At 37.5% G+C, this 18,720-nt stretch overlaps 1 protein-coding gene across 1 annotated transcript in view; it reads right to left on the reverse strand.

The window, feature by feature from the left end:
- cd4-1 (CD4-1 molecule) overlaps positions 1-17,904 on the reverse strand; it is a 43,110-nt gene extending 25,206 nt beyond the window's left edge. The window contains exon 1 of the mRNA XM_017706020.2: positions 17,829-17,904. The gene's annotated coding sequence lies outside the window, so the exon portion shown is untranslated. The remainder of the gene's footprint in view (positions 1-17,828) is intronic.
- Positions 17,905-18,720: the final 816 nt, after the last annotated feature.

Here is an 18,720-nt window from a genome sequence, read left to right on the forward strand (position 1 = left end):
ACCTTTTTTAAGTGTATACTACATCGAACCATGAACACTTGCAGAACCATTTGCATGACTAAATGTTTCTTTGCATGGTAAAATGGTTCTTTTGGTTGATGGAAAATGTATTTATGGTTCTAAATAGAACATTTTTGAAAGTGGTACTTTATTGCACCAAAAAGGGTTCTACTATTGTTACAATGTCAAACTTGTTACAATAGAAGAACCCTTTTTGGTGCTATATAGAACCATACACAACGCATTCTCCATTGATCTGAAGAACATTTCACCATGCAAATGATTCTTTAAATGTTTATGGTTCTATATAGAACCATTGCCTTTACTAAAGAACCCTTGAAGAACATAATTTTAAGTGTGATACACTGCTGAAGTGATTCTTTACAGATAAACATGAAAACATCTGAGCTTCATGGTTCTATGTAGTATACCCTTAAACATGGTAAATCAATGGTTCTTTAGTGAGGGTAATGGTTCTGTTTTTAATTATGAGTTCTTCGCATGGTGAAATGGTTCTTCAGATTGATTGTGAATGTGTTGTATAGAGTTCTATACAGAACCTTTTTGAATATGGTTCTATGTAGCACCAAAAGGGTTCTTGTATAGTAACCAGCTTGACATTGTAACAACAGCAGAACCATTTTGGTGCTACATAGAACCACTTTCAAAAAAGTCTGAAGAGCCATGTCACCATAAAACAAAAAAACATCTAAACATGCAGATGGTTCCTGGAGTGTTCATGGTTCTAAATGGAACAATTGCCTTTATTAAAGAACCCTTTAAGAACCATCTTTTTTGAGTTTATACTAAATATAGTATAAACTGAACACTTAGAGAACCATTAGCATTGGAACTAAATGTTTTTTTGCATGGTAAAATGGTTCCTTAGAATGATGGAAAATTTGTTTATTTTTCTAAATAGAACCGTTTTGAGAATACTTCTATATAGCACCAAAAAGGGTTCTGCTATTGGTGCTATATAGAACCATCTACAGCACGTTCTTCGTAAATCTAAAGAACAATTTCACCATGCAGCGATCCATGTAAGCCTGCAAATTTTTCTTTGAGCGTTCATGGTTCTGTGTCGAATGCTTGCCCTCACCAAAGAACCCTTGAAGAACCATCTTTAAGTGCTCTTCGACAGATAAACATGAACACCTCTCAGCTTCACCCTCAGATGTAGCACAGTGGAGAGGCAGAAGGCAGATGGAGGAGGGAGAGGCCGCCTCCCCGAGCAGTACAGCGCTGCGCTAGGACAGGGGTGGTTTGCTCCGGGGAACCACATGAAGGTCGAAACAAACATGTCGCCTGCCTCACATCTGCCTCTGAGGTTTCACCCTTCTTTCATTCTCCTCTTCCTGCCTCGCTTGAGCTTGTCTTCAGAAAACAGCGAAGTCTCCCTCTCACTGCTCACACCTAACATCCCAGCACTCAGGCCAACAGCTTCATCCCTGAACACTGCAGGTTCTTCTGATGTTCACTAATGTCCACTCAGCTCTTAGCAGTAAAGCCCCCTAAACGGTTCTTGGCCTGGATGCACAGTTCAAAGCAAAGCCTTTGACTGGTATAGAAGCTTCTTTACAGCTGTGCTTTCAGAGAACCGTTTGTTAACAGTTTCTAAAAACTAAAATTGCTTCTTCAGTGGCATCGCTCTGAAGAACGCTTTCTGGTTCCAGTATTTAGAACCTGCTGTGAATTATTAGCTGCTACAGTGGCTTGTTTAGTATCCGCTGTACAATATATATCAAACATTCTGCACTGTGACTGATTCCATAGCTATTATGAATTATTCAGTAATTATTCCATAACTACTATCCACTATGAATTAATCTATAACTACTGTGTCCACTATGAATTATTCCATAACTACTGTCCACTATGAATTATTCCATAACTACTGTCCACTATAAATTAATCTATAACTACTGTGTCCACTATGAATTATTCCATAACTACTGTCCACTATGAATTATTCCATAACTACTGTTTCCAAATTGAATTATTACATAACTACTATATCCTTTATGAATTAATTTATAACTACCGTATATCCACTATGAATTAATACATAACTACTGTATGCACCACAAATGAATTAATTAAAGCATAACTACGGCTTCCAAATTGAATTATTCCATAGCTACTGTATCCACTATGAATTCATTCAAAACTACTGTATGCACTATGAATTATTACATAACTACTGTATGCTCTATGAATTAACACATAACTACTATATATCCACTAAGAATTACTACATAACTACTGTATCCACTATGAATTAATACATAACTACTGTATTTCCACTGAATTATTGCATAACTACTGTATCCACTATGAATTAATGCATAACTACGGCTTCCAAATTGAATGATTACATAACTACTGTATCCACTATGAATTCATTCAGAACTACTGTATCCACTATGAATTCATTCAGAACTACTGTATGCACTATGAATACATAACTATTGTATCCACTATGAATTAATACATAACTACTGTATCCACTATGAATTAATAGATAACTACTGCTTCCAAATTGAATTATTAATAACTACTGTATCCACTATGAATTATCATGTAACTACAGTATCCACTATGAGTTATTCTGTATCTTCTATTAATAATCTAGTAACTACTATGAATTATTCAGTGTCTGCAATCATATATTATAAATATATTATAAATTATTTCATAACAACCATTAATTATGCAGTAACTACGATGAATTAGTCAGTTAATGATGAATTACCAGTTATGCAGTTACTATATCAGTTATTCAACAACTGTATCCACTATGAATTGTTGCATAACAACCATGAATTATCCCAAATCAATTATGCCAGCAATTACTGGGAATTATTCCCTATTATATTTTTCAGTTTCGATAATCACAATGAATTATTCAGTGTCTGTGACCTATTTGGTAACTTTTTATTTGTCATCTGCTATTAATTATGCGGTAACTACTATGAATTTTTCAGGAACTATTATGAATTATTCAGTAACCACTAGTAATGATTCAGTGTGTTAAATGAATTATTTGGTATTCTATTCGGTATTCTAAATTATTTGTTATCTGCTATTAATTATAGTAACTATTACAAATTATTCACTAACTACTATGAATTATCCAGTACTTACTGTCAGTTACTCAACATCTACTATGAATTATTCTGTTACGTTTATAATATATTCGGTAACTACCATGAATTGCTTGGTAACCATTGTAAATGATTTGGTAACCACTATGAATTATGCATTAATACCTTATCTGCCGACATCACTATTCAGTTATTGATCTTACGGCTCATTATTGAGTCTCTGCTGTGGGTCTGCAGTGTAGAAAGAGTTTGCTATGGTAATTAGAGGTTAAACTAGTTGGAATACTAGCTGTAAGGTGAACAGCCGACTGCAGGAGCGTTTTTAGGGGGACCCACAGAGAGCAGGTCTGATTCATCGCCGTGGGACTGTCATGTAGAGGTTGTTTTGAGAGGAAAGACCCATTTCTGAGGGATCCCTCATTACTCACGTACACCGAGAGGGCGTACAGAGAGAAAACGCAACCGTTACCGAAAGAGTGAAAGATAGCGAGGGAAAGAGGAGGTAGCTGAGCACTTTCGACACATCGTACAGGCTTCTTTAGTGTTTCCCTTCAATTAGTCATCTCTCAGAATAGCACTGTGAAGACCAAGTACAGCAAGAGTCGCACAGCATTGCGCTGTTGTTTTTCTTTTTTTGGTTTTTCTGGGGTTTTTGACACCAATTCGAAAGCAGCATCACAGTGTTTGAACATTTCATGATGAATGAACCGACAGAAAGAGTCCAAGGTCACTTAGAACCTCTCAGAACATTTTCTTTCTCCTGTAAAGTTTCAGGTTTTGTGAGGACATTTAAATAAAAGACAAACTTTTTTCTTTTTTTTTTTTTTTGATAAACAGTCATCCGTTTCATGAATAAGCCTCTGTAGGTTCTCTGAACTCTAAAATTAGCTCGGGCTCATGTGGGAGAGCAGCATCGCCCACTTCTCGCCACCTCTCTCCACCATGTGATCCTTCTTTCTTTCGGTAATGACTGTTGGCGTCTTCTCTCGCATTCAGGGGATCCCTCACGCTCGACTGTTAATCATCAGATACTTTCAGACATTCCTACACTTTCCTCATTCACCACTGAACTGGCCTACAAAACTGGTTCTAAATACTCCAGCGAGGCGAGGGCGAGGACCGAGAACGCTTCAGAACATGGACGTTCTACTGTCTGGCACCACGGTCTAGTTTTAGTAAGTTACGGAGAGGAAGGTATGGAAGATTCATAGTAGGGGTTCATAGTGGGGTTCTTGTATAATAACCAGCTTGACATTGTAACAGCAGAACCGGTTTTGGTGCTCCATAGAACCACTTTCAAAAAAAGTCAGAATCTAATCTAATTCATAGTGCTTATCAAATAATTCATAGTGGATAATGAATAATTCAGGGTAGATATTGAACAATTAATAGTAGTTACTGATAATTGTTATGCAGAACTGCTCAAAGTTACTGATTAATTCATAGTGAATACAAATTATTTATAGTAGTTACTGTATAGTTCATCACGGAAACTGAATAATTCATAGTGTATGCCAAATGATTCATAGTAGAAACTGAATAATTTATAGTAGCTACTGAATAATTCATAGTGGATACTGAACAATTCAAGAGAATACCGAATAATTTGTAGTGGATATCAAATAATTTATAGTGGATATTAAATAATTCATAGTAGAAACTTAATTTATAGTAGTTACTGCATAATTTATAGTGGATACTGAATCATTCATAGTAGAAATTGAATAATTCATTGTAGTTACCGAATAATTTGTAGTGGATATTAAATCATTTATAGTGGATATTAAATAATTCATAGTAGAAACTTAATTTATAGTAGTTACTGCATAATTTATAGTGGATACTGAATAATTCATAGTAGAAATTGAATAATTCATTGTAGTTACCGAATAATTTGTAGTGGATATTAAATCATTCATAGTGGATACTAAATAATTTATAGTGCATACTGAATAAATCATAGTAGATACAGAATAATTCATTGTCAAATCTGAATAATTAAGAGTGGATACTGAATAAGTCATAGTAGATATTGAATGATCGTTATTGTCACTGAATAAATGACAGCAGTTACTGAATAATTGATAATGTATACTGACTTGTTACTGAACAATGTATCACCGATACTGTTAATTAACAGTCGTTATTGGTCATTAATGGTAGTTCTAGAATAATTCGCAGTGGATACTAATTCATATCTCTGAATAACTTATAATAGTTACTGAATAATTTATTACAGACACTGAATAATTCATAGTGGTTCCTGAATATTTTTATAGTTCATAGTAGCTACTGAAAAATTCATCATAGACGCTGAATGATTGAAAGTAGTCATTGGATCTTTGACAGTAGTTACAGAGTAATTTAGAGTGGATATAGTAGTTATGTAGTAATTCATAGTGGAAGCAGTAGTTGTTGAGTAGTTCATAGTGGTTCCTGAATAATTTATAGTAGTTACTAAATAATTCAACATATTTATTGAATGATTAATTATTGAGTAATCCATGGTGGATACTGAATAATTCATAACCGTTATGGAATCATTTTGCTATCCAGAGGTTTGTAGTTACTCTTTAAAGGCCCAAAATATGCAAGAAGTTCCAAAAGCATTTCTTCACAAACTTTCTTCACAGAAGCTTCCTGAGGAGAAGCGCTATCTGAGCAGTGAACGCTGAGCTATAAACACGGTGAGGGCAGATTCTCGTGAAGCTTCGCCTCTGCTGTCTGTGTGATTTCGGGCGTCGAGCTCTTCCACTCGGTGATGTAAGTCCTGTGGGCTCAGAGTGTAAACACAGTGGAAATGTCAATGGAAAGAAGCGAGCTGAGCTTGAGTGACATTTGGTTTCATGATTGCAAAACGTTAGTGTACATCTTCCATTACAAACCTCTCTCGCCGCCTCTCTCCGGCTCCTCCCCCTTTCGCACTGTAATTTCTGTAAATGACCTGCATTATTAAAGTGATGTTCCATTACTTTTCCACCAAAACTGCAGTTTTTTTTGTTTTCTCTACAACTTGCTGGGTTAAGTTCGCTGTGTGGCTGAAGTTGTTGGGTGGAATATCAGATGTTCAAAGCTTCATGCCGTGCTGGGCCTTCAAGGGGCTGCATGGCTTCCAGGACCCCTGTCGGGCCCCTCATAGATGCTCACACAACTGTACACCCACGACTCAAAGAGCGGTTCAGTTTCTCAACAGCCCAGCTCACCATTTGGCTTCCATCAGCACTACATGCGTATCACCACTGTCCAAAAACGATATTTGGACCTCCAAAATAATAACTTTACAGCGGGAGCCAACAGTGTTGTGTACTTAAGTTAATGTAGAGGGATTTTATTTCAAGTGAGTTTCTATCGGTCCATTCATTGTGAAATTCAAGTACAAGGTGAAGGACGGCTGATTAAATGATGTAGAAAAATGAAAATGGACAAAATGGAGATGTTTTTTTGGACCATTTACAGTCATATACAAATAAACTTCATTGACACTTTTAAGATTGTTTTTACTAAATTTTAGATATTATAAAAAACAAAGAAAATATGAAATGTGCCTTTACTTTTGCACAGGCTATGTTTTTTATCTTTTTGTTTTTTTAAAAAATGTTTGAGTAATTGTGCCTCAAATGCAAACCCTGAGGTTGGTGTTAGATGCTAGTGGCTGGGGGACATGGGGGGGGGCATGAGTAAACAAGCAAACAACGTTATCTTCTTTTAATGAATTGTAACAAACGTGTCATTTGACACTGTAATTTGTGGAATTTTACAAACACTAAACCAACAATATTAATAACTTCTCATAGATGAGCAACAACCACAACAGCGACAAAAATGGCATAACTGCACCCCAGAAGAAAGGCATTCAAATAAAAATAAAGCATTGAAGAGCCCGAGAACAAATGTAGCAATAGTTGGTGGATGTAGTTTTGGAGGCTGTTAGCTTTTCACAAAGAGGTGCGAAGATCAGACGTGCTGATAAATCAGATTCTCTGAAATATTTCCTAAAACACACCCGATAGGCTCCCCAAAGAGGGTGACACACGATGCTAGCAGGTAGTTTATAGGCTTCCTTTTTTTAGCTATGTTATAAAACTACAGCAAACAGCTACATTTGGGGTAAGAGGGAGTTTTTCTCTGAACTGTCGCTTTAAGCATTGCTGTGACCCAAATGTACTTCCCCCTCCCCCTATAAGGCAGTCTCGGTCCTGTTTCTTGGTTTCCCCAGTTCTGAAACATCCGATACCCCTTTGTATTCTGCCTAATCAGCCTTATAATGGCTTTAAATCTCTTTTCTGTGCTAATTGTTTTTGCTTTGTTTTATGTTTTTTGTGTTTGCAGTAGAACGTGTTAAGCCTTTAATGCACAAAGTCGTGCTCTAACATCCGGGCAGGTTGTGAACTGTGAAGAGCCAAATTTCTGGGCTTCTAAAGGCTTATATTCCCAAACCTAAATATGTTGTCCTGCTTTGTTTAGATAGCCCCCAATAGATTCTCCATAGATGTTAAAAGTTATCAAGTTTATACTCAGTTCTCTACAGTTCTCAGCAGTGTTTGAGTTGGGGTTAGCGTTAGTACCAGGGTTAGGCTTAGGACCAGGCTGGGGTGGTGGTGGGGCTACATTTTGGGCTGAGGTTAGGGTTAGGATTAGGGCAAGGTTTTAGGAAAAACTGGGAATTAACTGGGAAAATTAAGATGAATTGGAAAGATATTTGGTAGGAAGAAAGTTAAATGCAAGATTAGCCTATATAAAGCATATTCAGTGGGCTAGACAAATACACCTCTGGGTTAGGCCCATTGGATGCATTTTTGACCAACTTTGACCCCTTAATTGGCCAGCAGATCCAAGCCTTTATTATGTACACTCTAGTCTTTGTACCTACTGACTTATAAGCCTGAGTATATAATAAGCGTGGGATCTTAAGGTGTTAGTGCTATCAGAACTTCTGGAATAAAACAAAGATGAAATATGGGTATGATTTAAGTATAATTTTTGCCAAACCTCATTATTGTTCTAGTAGGATGCAGAGGCATATCTGCACGTGCACCCACTGTATCAGAAAATACCATTTTCAACAATCATTTCCAATGTACTTTAATGAAATTTTGTTCAGGCATAAAAGAAAAATGCCAGCTGAATATTTCAGGTTGGCAGAATTTGCAGCAATGAATGCAAAACGAGAGAAACGCTGAACTCCACCCATCCAGGCCGTATAACAACTGCAGACACTACTACACAAGCACACGCTGCGTCTGGATTGCAATTAGTTTCACACCATTTATCGCAGTCTTTTACATTCATATGTATATATACTGCATATTTGCAGTTTTAAAAGCAACACCCATCTTTTCTCATCTATTGTGTCCCATCATTACAGTGAGTTAGTCATATTAAATTAGATGTTTATTGTTTTTTGAATCCCAGCAGCTTTAATCTGTCCTGCACCAAAAACCTTTAAAACTGAAGTTGCAGCATCACCAGTGTCTGTAAACAAAGCAGTTTATCTGGTTTTATTCACCTCAAACACTTTGAATGAAACAAAGCAAAGCACAGCTTTAGTGTAGAAGAACAAAAGCAGTATTTTTCATCAGTTCAACCAGTTCAAGTGCACTTGTTCCATTTTTTTTACGGTGTGGGCAGACAGCTGTCCAAAATGATAACTTTACAGGAGAAGGGAAAAACCTACTTTTCTTTTAATGTAAGTCAATGGAACCAGAATTTTTTCCAAGTCATTTTGGGTCATTTCTTTTGGTCCATTCATCATGAAATTTACACACAATGTAAAGGACAATGGGCACGTTTAATTATGTCAAAAACTGAAAAACGGGTTGACACAATGGAGGTATGAGGTTTTTTTCCAACAGTTACTTTATTTCACTTTCACCAGGGGCGCCTAAACTTTTGCAAATGATTGGAAGTAGAAGTGTTTTTACCTCATTAGACCAAGCAAATATAACCTATATAGCAAAGAAATGTCTTTATTTTGTCTCCTGTAGATCGTCTATAGAAGCATAATGTACTCAAACTGGTGAACCTCAGTAGATTAACAGTTTTAGCATTAAGTTTAGGTTTAGGTTTAATTTAATAAGCTACAATCTAAAGTTCAGGTATTTTGATTAAAGTTAAAGACAGATAAAGCACCGAAGCATCTTTGGGAAACACTCGAAACGAAGTGCTACCAAAACAACTCAAACGCAAAAGACTGAGGTCCAAAATACTTTTCGAGCGCTGAGTAAGTTCTAAAACCGCAGTGGAACATCTTACTGCATGCAGCGTCTATCGGCATATCACCTGAAATATGGCTCTTCCTCTCTTTTTGGTCTAAGGTAAAGTGCTAAAGCTCCAAAGTGAAAAGCATGTTGGATAAACAGTAACGTTCCCAACTCCATCAAGAACCTTCTAGAACCTTAAATGTCTCATTACATCACTGGACATAATCAGATATGACAACTCCTGACCACATGGTTATGGCATGGTTATTATCTACACTGTTAGAAATGAAGGTTCTGTGCAGGAACATTTTTGGTTCATCAAGGTACAAACTGTTCCCTCAAAGGATCTAGTGAGTTTAAGGTCTGATTGTGAACCTTAAATCAGTTTCTCCAGGTGAAATGTTGGTATAATAACAGAATGTTTTAAAACAGAACAGTAGAATAAAAGCCTGGCAACGAGGTGGGGTGTGTGGAGTCAGTACAGCTTAGAACATCATTTCATTGGATTACGGTTCAGTTATGATCCCTGACTAAAGGCACTGCGATGGAGCCTTCAGAGTCCCACCCCAGTGACAAGAGAGGCACTGACTCGGAGACACTTTACTACCTTCTGAGAGTGCAGAGTTCCAGTAAAGTGCTACCCAAACTGGACCAACAGTGCTGACCCTCACTGTGCCTGTCCAGACGAAATATCTCCAGCAACTCAAAAAATCATCAATGAAGGAACAAAAACCCCAGAACGTGTCCCTGGAGTCTACAGATAAAGGTCAGGGTTCAGAGCTCCACCATCAGAAAGACACAAGGAAACCACTGTTGGGTGAAAAGAACATGAAAGTGCATTTGATTTGTCAGAAAGCACCTGAACGATCTTACAGAGCTCGGCGGTGATCTTTGAGATGATTAAACTAAAGTGGAACTTACAGGCTGAACATCTAGCAGTCAGAACTTCAGCCCTACAGGCAGTGGTGGTTGTGTTTGGTCAACCCAGCAGAAAAATGAACAGAGAATTTGAAAACGAATAACATCAGTTGCAAAAGCCAGAGTTTCAGAACGTTCTAGTCAAAGCCGAGAGCTGTTAGTGAGCTGCTTTAGAAGGATCTGAGAAGAACTGTCAGCACAGAGACACAAAGCCGGCCCATTATGCCTCTTTTATAACATTTCATTTTACCAACTGTTGCTTTTTTCCCTCAATTTTTCAAAATGAATGCAGTCACTCCGGTTTCTGTACAGTGGTGGTGATGGGAACCAGGGGTCGTCATGACTACAACACAGATATATCCATTTTATTTACCATCCAAAGCCACCTGTGAACCTACCAGAGTCTCCTGAGTGTTTATGTGTAACGTTTATGACGGTAAACTAGCAATAAATCTGAATAAATAAGTTTTACTGGGGACTATTTTGCCACGCAACACCTTGCATGTATCCCTCCACCCTGAATAGATTTAACAGTATGTTTTAAGAACAAAGTCTTCTCCAAACTATCATAAATAATGTCTCAGACGTCAGGCAGTGAATTCATAACAATTTCATGTAGTAACTTTCTGTGAGGGAGATTTTAGAGGGGGACGTCTGGTTCCTACCACCACCACTGCGAACAGTTCTGACTCCAAGTTTCTCTAGAACGGAGCGTTTCACACAAACCCGTTCACATCTTAACCACCTGCATGTATTTAAGTGAATTTAGTGCTGCATAATGTGTGTAAAGTTGATTAAAAGTCCACAGTTCATAGTTTCTGAAAGCATTTTTTAAATGTGGCATTACCGTTTGGCTACCACTGTAGAATAAGACCAATCTTATAAAGGATCTGTTTAAAATTAGCATATTAATGGGCATTAATTATGTCATAAGCACCTTAAAATCATTAATAAGAAGTCACAACACTAAAATAAAACTGGGTAACAGTTACCTGTTGCTTGCCTAATAGTGAACCCTCATTCACTTATACTGCTTAACCTGATATTTTATTAAACCCTTAACAAGCTATGGGCCCACTGGGTTTTATTCCACGCTTCTATAACCTAAGAATAGCTCCATTAGTTTGCACTGAAGTCCCTGTAGTTACTGAATAATAAGCCTTTATATAAATAAGCCTAGAACGTTAAGGGGTTAAACCTATCAGCTTCATCACACATTCATGTTCATTAGTATAACGGGTCAATGGTGCCCTGTTTATCAATGTGTTATAACTATTTATTCATGTGTTTATAACATTAATAAACTGATTTTAACACATTCGTTAACCCTTTATAAGGGTCTTATTCCAAAGTGGTGCCACTTTTTCTCTTTAGTCGGCTTCGGCTTATCAAATATTATGATACATATGAAACTCCTTTGCCATATCGTCCTATCATCACGATGATAAACGGGGAAAATGAAGTTAAAACAGGCTACGATGCCGGTAAGTGACGAAATCAAGTTCCAAGTATTAAGACGTCAGCTAAATATCTGAACGGTGGTAATAGGTGGTGAATTCTAATGGAAATTAAATTGAATAAGAAGAAGGCAGGCCTGTATTACAGACCTGAGAACATAGCGTGTATGTCAGTATTTATGAATATGCAACAGCTTTACAGCCGGCAGAGTGTTCCAGAGAAGAACGGAGGATCATCAGAGCAAGCAGAGAGTGGGCGCTATGTCAAAAATATAACATCACAGTACGGAAAGAGCAGCATCAACTTTTTCAAAATGCTATAAAACGATGAGTACGACGGCTTGTTTTGCATTAATGTTCGCAAACACAACCAATTGAAAGAGGAATTCCGCTGATTTTAAGCCATTCCGAGGGGTGTGATTTAAAATGCGCTGTCCTATTATCAGAATTGTTCACAGTGGTGATAGGAACCAGACGTCCACCTCTAAAAGCTCTCCTATGGAAAGTTATTACAAGAAATGGTTATGAATTCACAATTTGAAAATGCTTGTTGCTCTTTACGTGGCTTGTAAATTTCATGATGTATGGACCAACAGAGGTGGCCCAAAATTACGTGGAGAAACGCCTGGTTCCATTGACTTACGTTAAAAGCAAAGTAGGTTTTTCGCTTCTCCTGTAAAGTTTCAGAGATACAACTGCTCATATATTTATTTTTATATTAAAAACAACATAAATAGTGCATACAGACTCTCTGAGACATTGTTTTATGGCCGTTTTGAGTAGGTTTTGGTCTAAAATCCATTCTTGGCGAAGGGATACATGCAGGGTGTTGTGAGGCAAAATAGTCCCGAAAGAAAACATCATTTTTCTGATTTATTGCTAATTTTACCATCATCAGTTTTTCATATAAACACCCAGAAGACATGAGTAGGTTAACTGGTGCTTTTGGCTAGTAAATATAATGTCTATATTTGTGTTGTAGTCAAACAGCTGGTAGAAATAAATGTTATAAAAGAGTGACTTAGTTTACTGAGTGAAGGAGAAGGTTCAGAGACAAACAGCGGAGTTCCCCTTTAAGTGCCGGCCTGCTCAGAAACACATGTAGTGAGGAGGCCATATTGCCCCCCACTCCAGTTCACCCAGACAGATAATACCACGAGTCCAAGCCCATGATATCGATTCCAGTGGCTACCTGTTCGTGGCATTTGAAGACAAAGTGCGAAGCAGTGCGTGAGGGTGTAGGAACACCCAAACAAATGGTGTGGTATGTGTGGGGTAGTGTTGGAGTGAAAGAGTGAAAATGTTCGTATGACACACCATGAAAGAGGGAATCCTAGTCTCAGTATGAAAAGCAGTCTTACTTCTACACAACACGAGCAGGAAAACACCTCATTCAAACGCTTTATCCTTTCATATTCTTCTATCCCGTTACCTGTTCAGACTTCAGGAGTGCGCTCACACATAAACAACACTCCACTGAAGGGCCGCGTTCGTAAGCCTGTCATGACGGCTGGCAGAACCCTATATAGACATTTCTAGCGGCTGTTCCAACCAGCATTAAAATGGACAAAAGCTGCCTTTGAGACGACCAGCGCTTGTGGGAATAAGCCTTTAGGCGTGTTTATGCAGGTGTTTCCCAATGTGCCGTGCTCATAAATAACATGAAATGCAGCAAAAAGATCTCACTGTCCATAGAAAAGATATCAGCCTCCTCCAGCATATCACAGTTGTCGCAAGACAACCTCATATCTCCAAAACGGTAACTTTACAGGAGAAGGCAAAAACCTACTTTACTTTTAATGGAAGTCAATGGAACCAGACATCTTTCCAAGTCATTTTGGGTCATTTCTTTTGGTCCATTCATCATCAAATTTACACATTACATAAAAGGCAACAGGCATTTTCAGATTATGTCAAAAAGTGAAAAATGCTTTTCTTCTGACGACAGCGATATTATACATGCTTATAATATACATTTTACTATAGGACTATATCTCAATTTTTGTCGTTTTTCAGTTTTCGAGACAATTTGAAAAGGCCTGATGGTCTTTACATTGTGTGTGAATTTCATGATGAACGGACCAACAGAAGTGGCTCAAAATTGCGTGGAGATACGTCTGGTTCCATTGACTTACATTAAAAGCAAACTAGGTTTTTCCTTCTCCTGTACAGTGACCATTTCAGAGACACAACATTTACATTTACAGCATTTAGCAGATGCTCTTATCCAGAGCGACTTACAAGAAGTGCTTTGTCTCTCTAGAGAAAGTATCTTTGCTAGTTACCAATAGCTTAGAGAAAAAGACAGTCCTGAGCTCAGATACTGCTAGAAACAAAAAGTCACTGTAGACACCGAGAGAAAAGGAACAAAAAGAAATACAACTGCTCATATATTTATATTTGTATCAACACCAACATAAATAGTGCATATGGACAGTTAGACATCGGTCCGTTTGCTGGGATTGACCTCGCTGGAGCTTAATTGGAACTACGCGTGTGTAAAAGTTTGTGCGATCATGCGTCCACAACGTAAGTAGAAGTAAACATGAAACACTACATGCTGCAGTAAAGTTACACAATATGTATGAAGCAATAAAGAATAAAAACAGCTTAAATGTTTTACCAATGAATAAAGTATATCATTTTTTAAATAAGTTAAATAAGTAATACAAGTAAATCTTAATCGTATATGCTTAATTTTATCCATTGTTCTAGCCACAATTCCCCAAGTACTACTAAATTGTATGCTTTTCCTCCAGCATCTAATCCAGTGTTTTTTGTCTAGTTGGGGGGGTACAAGTTGTTTGTGGTGGGCCGAGAGCCAAGAAGACAAAAATATGCAAATAACAAAAGTTTTTAAAACATATTTCATAACACGACATAGTAAAAATACTAACACTAAAAAATAAAAAATAGTATTTACCTGTAAACAATTATTCGCGCCTAGTATGCAAATATGTTTGTTCTCTCATCAGGGGAGGTTGGGGGTCAGGGTGACTTGCGGGTGGGCCAAATCAAACATCCTCACGGGCCACTTTGGTCTGAACAATAACAGCCCGTTAGAGGCTAAAATTTCTCTTTAGGTCATCTGTAACTGACCAAGGGCCTCCACTCCATTCCTCTAAACGTCCTGAGTGAGGGGTCTACGTCCATCATACACACTTTTACTGTTCGGAAAAACACAATCTGGACTCTAATCCAAAAATAAATATGGCATCACACTCAGCTGTTCTGCATAAGTCTGTCTACTTCTCCGAGATTCAGTCATTTACAATAAACACAGCTGCCTGACTCGGAGCCTCAGTGCCAGGTAGATATTAGCTTGGTTTTTTCAGTGGAAAGGAAGGTCCAGGCCTCAATTTGAGGGGGATCCAAGGGGGTTTCCCTCTAGGGGAACTGTCTTGGCCCTGTTTTGGATTAAAACTCTGATATAATAATGATATAAATGTTATTGAGAAAAGCAGAAACATGGTTTCTTTGGGTGTATCAGGATTTTGTGTGAAGGTTACTAAGGCGGCGCGCTTTGTACAGGAGAAACATCTAATGACCGTATAAGTACGTATCGCTTATACGCTGCTGGAAATGTAAGGGCCGGAACGGTCTGCTGGACCACTGCAGTCATTTCAACTATCCCCCTTTGTTTATTTATTACAGTTTAAACATCGACTACAGGTTTAAATCTGCTGTCATCCTGATTCACAGTTTCAGACCATGTATGAGACGCCTTCAAGACTTTAAGAGCTGCATTTCAACCATTGATCAGTTCTCATTGAGATATGAAGGCCACTGAAGATCTAAGCAGATTTTCTCCAGGTCTTCCAGTTTAGGCCCCAGTATAGTTACGTTGTAGTACTTTGCCCAAAAAAAAAAAAGAAAAGGTGCCCAGACCTACTTGGGCGTGCACTGTTACACAGTTAGAAAGGATAAAGGATGTTTATCGAAGTAAGAACACTGTAAATGTTCCCTCAAAGATACAGCAGTGGTTTTAAGGTCCAATTGTGTAGTTTCTCCAGGTGAAAAGTTCGTATTCGTACCTTTTAATAACCGAATGTTTTAAAACAGAATAGCCTGGAGACGAGACGGGTGCGTGGAGTCATTACAACAAGTATGGTACAGTTGACTAAAGGTACCGAGATGTACCACCCCAGTGACAAGAGGGGCATTAACAGTTTACTACCATTTTCTTCTGAGAGTGTGTGTATATCATGTATATGATGTCAGCAGAACTACGTTAATACCATACCGTGACTCGTTCTTATGTAATTCTGTGCTCTGTTGTAGGTTTTGAAAGGTAAAAAGTAAAGGTGAATAGCAATTTCAACAACTAGTAAAACAACATACATAACTATAGACACCTAGCCTTATTTTATATTGCCATTTTTCTGTATAATCTAAGACAGAAACCAAAGTTCAGCCATTATTTGCTCAACAATAAGAATTGCTTGTCTAATGGTCAGTTCCAGCCAAGTAGCCCAACAAGAAACCATTCAGGAATAGCTGCTATTGATTGTTGGTTGCTGTAACCGACTGATACGCAAAACAAGTTGTCCTAAAATGTTCTGAACGCAACCTCTTTAAACTGTGAAGCAAAGCTCAGCAGTGAAATAATTTAAGCTACCATTTAAGCTGGTGCCAATGGATGTGATAAAGTGGTAACTTAACCAGAAACTTTGAATGGAAGTTAACAAAACAAGATGTTCTTCCAAGGAATTTTGGATACTGGTCCATCGGTCACGAATTTTTAAAATGGAGATTCCTAACGTTCCTAAATGGTTCTTGGCTTTTACAGGATCTAGGTACAACCGTAATTGGCGTACAAGCTTCATATTGGGTGGACGTTTATTAAACTGGCGCATCTCATTTACAACAGTGATTCTTTACACAGCCGTCAATTGAAAGGTTCTTTATGGAACCAAAAAAAGTGCAATATGTATGAGTTCAACTATTCCAGCCATTGGACCAATGCTCAGGAGCTAGAGATCCATAATCCAGAGATTAATGCTCTTCGAATGCTCCACTATCAACAAAGGCTTTGCTAAGTAGCTGATGAGTTGAATCAGGTGTGATAAATTAGCGGTAATGCTAAAGAAAAGTGGCCCTCTGGGATACTAATTCTTGGACCAATTGATAAAGTAGATACAATTTTTTAATAGCATAGTTTATCATGGAAAAGCAGACTTTCATTCCAATCAACAAATCTGAACTAAGCACAATATTTAGTAGCATTTTCACTATAGTTAAAATGTCAATTGACTTAATAGTCAATAGTGTGTTTTTAATGTCTTTGGCAGTTTGGAAAAAAAAATTTTATATAAAAAATTTACATATCGTGGCTGTCCAATGAAAAACATGCACCTCTTTTTTTTACGATTTTTACTTTTATGCATCATTTGAGCTCAGCAGATGTATTTAACATTGTGTGGAAACTTCATGACGATGGCACCAATAGAAATGCTCCAAAATTGCTTAGAACAAAATGTGTTCCCATCAACTTGCACTGAAAGTAAAGAATGTTTTTGCTCTTTCCTGTAAAGTTTTTGGAGATACCTGTTTTTCTCTGGACAACAGTTGTGTAAAGCAGTCTTTACATATGTAACATGCATAATGAAGCTTTCAAAAGTGAGCTCGCGTAGCAGAATTTCTCAATAGAATGGTGGGTGTTTATATTCAGGTGTTTATTTTGAGGCCCATGAGTTCTTTCAGCCTGTATAAAGGAGTGACACTGTATCTCAAGATATTAATATGAATTATATATGATGACACAAATATGCAAGAACCCGTTAAACTGATGTCTAATTTACAAGCCATTCTTACTAACAATTCGTACTAACAAGCCACTGTCAGTACAAACGTGGAGAACGCAGCGCTGCTGAAAACCCCCTTAAACGTTTGCGCTTATCAAACAATCAGTCGTTTTGAAATAAAACAGCACCAACGTTGTTGGACCTAAATAGTAAAATCTCATTATAAAGCTCTTAAAAAGCCAAACACAAGCCTGGATCTAAATCTAAATGAACCGCCTTCTGTTTTTTGTCACTGAACACAGAAGCCGAGAATTAGGCCGAATGAATTTACTAATATTACAATATAAATAAAAGCTGAGAGGGTGTATGTTAAATTTAAAGTTAAATTTCGGACGTACTTACAGTGCGGAGAAGGTGAGTTGACTCCCAGTGTTGATGCTTAGCGACCTACAGTGACATTAACATCCTCTATCTAGCTTTGCCACACAGGAAACAGTGTCGTCTCATCTGCTCCCCTATCTGCCTCACCAGTGCTGTTGATTTATTTTACGTTTACTACTTTCTCAACACATTACACACTCTCCTCCCACCCAGACCACCATCAGCATGTTAAAGATCGGCATGTCAACATGTCAACTTCTGTGGTCTAAACAGTTGCTTTCACTCTTGTTGTGAGCCCCCAACAGGCCCCTCGTTCCAAAGTGTCGACTTGAATTTTACAGAATTATTATGTGAAATACTATATTTACAGTGCTTACTGCATACATAGAACTGTAGCACAATTAGCACCACTCTCTGTTATCACACTTGTAAGAGAGCGGGGTTGGTTGGCACAGTTTTCAGTCCCTGCAAATGAAAGCTGAACACTTTCCTGAACAGTGAATATTTTCAATGGCAGAAAATATTTCCTGAAATGACTGCATTCATGACGAAATTCATCTTTGACAGCACGGGGCTGGTTGGCATGATGCTAAAACGCTGCAGTTTGGGAGAACTAATCAGCAAATTCCAATAATCATTCAACAGCAGCCAAATAACATTTTGAATTTCATTCCCTTAATCATTAGCACGATAAGAAGAACAGTAATAAACAAATAAATAAAATTCAATGAAAAAATTTTATGTAAAACTCTTATTAGCCTATATTAAAACATCAGTTTATTTCCTGAATCAAATAAGGTTTTGTTAAAATAATACAAGAGATTATATATAATGTAGAGAAAATAAGATAAGAAATTTCAGAAATCACTGAATTTCAGAATCTCCTTCACCCCTACATACAAGCACACAAACA

The sequence above is a fragment of the Pygocentrus nattereri genome, chromosome 3 (assembly GCF_015220715.1).
Source record: "Pygocentrus nattereri isolate fPygNat1 chromosome 3, fPygNat1.pri, whole genome shotgun sequence".
Classification (NCBI taxonomy): domain Eukaryota; kingdom Metazoa; phylum Chordata; class Actinopteri; order Characiformes; family Serrasalmidae; genus Pygocentrus; species Pygocentrus nattereri.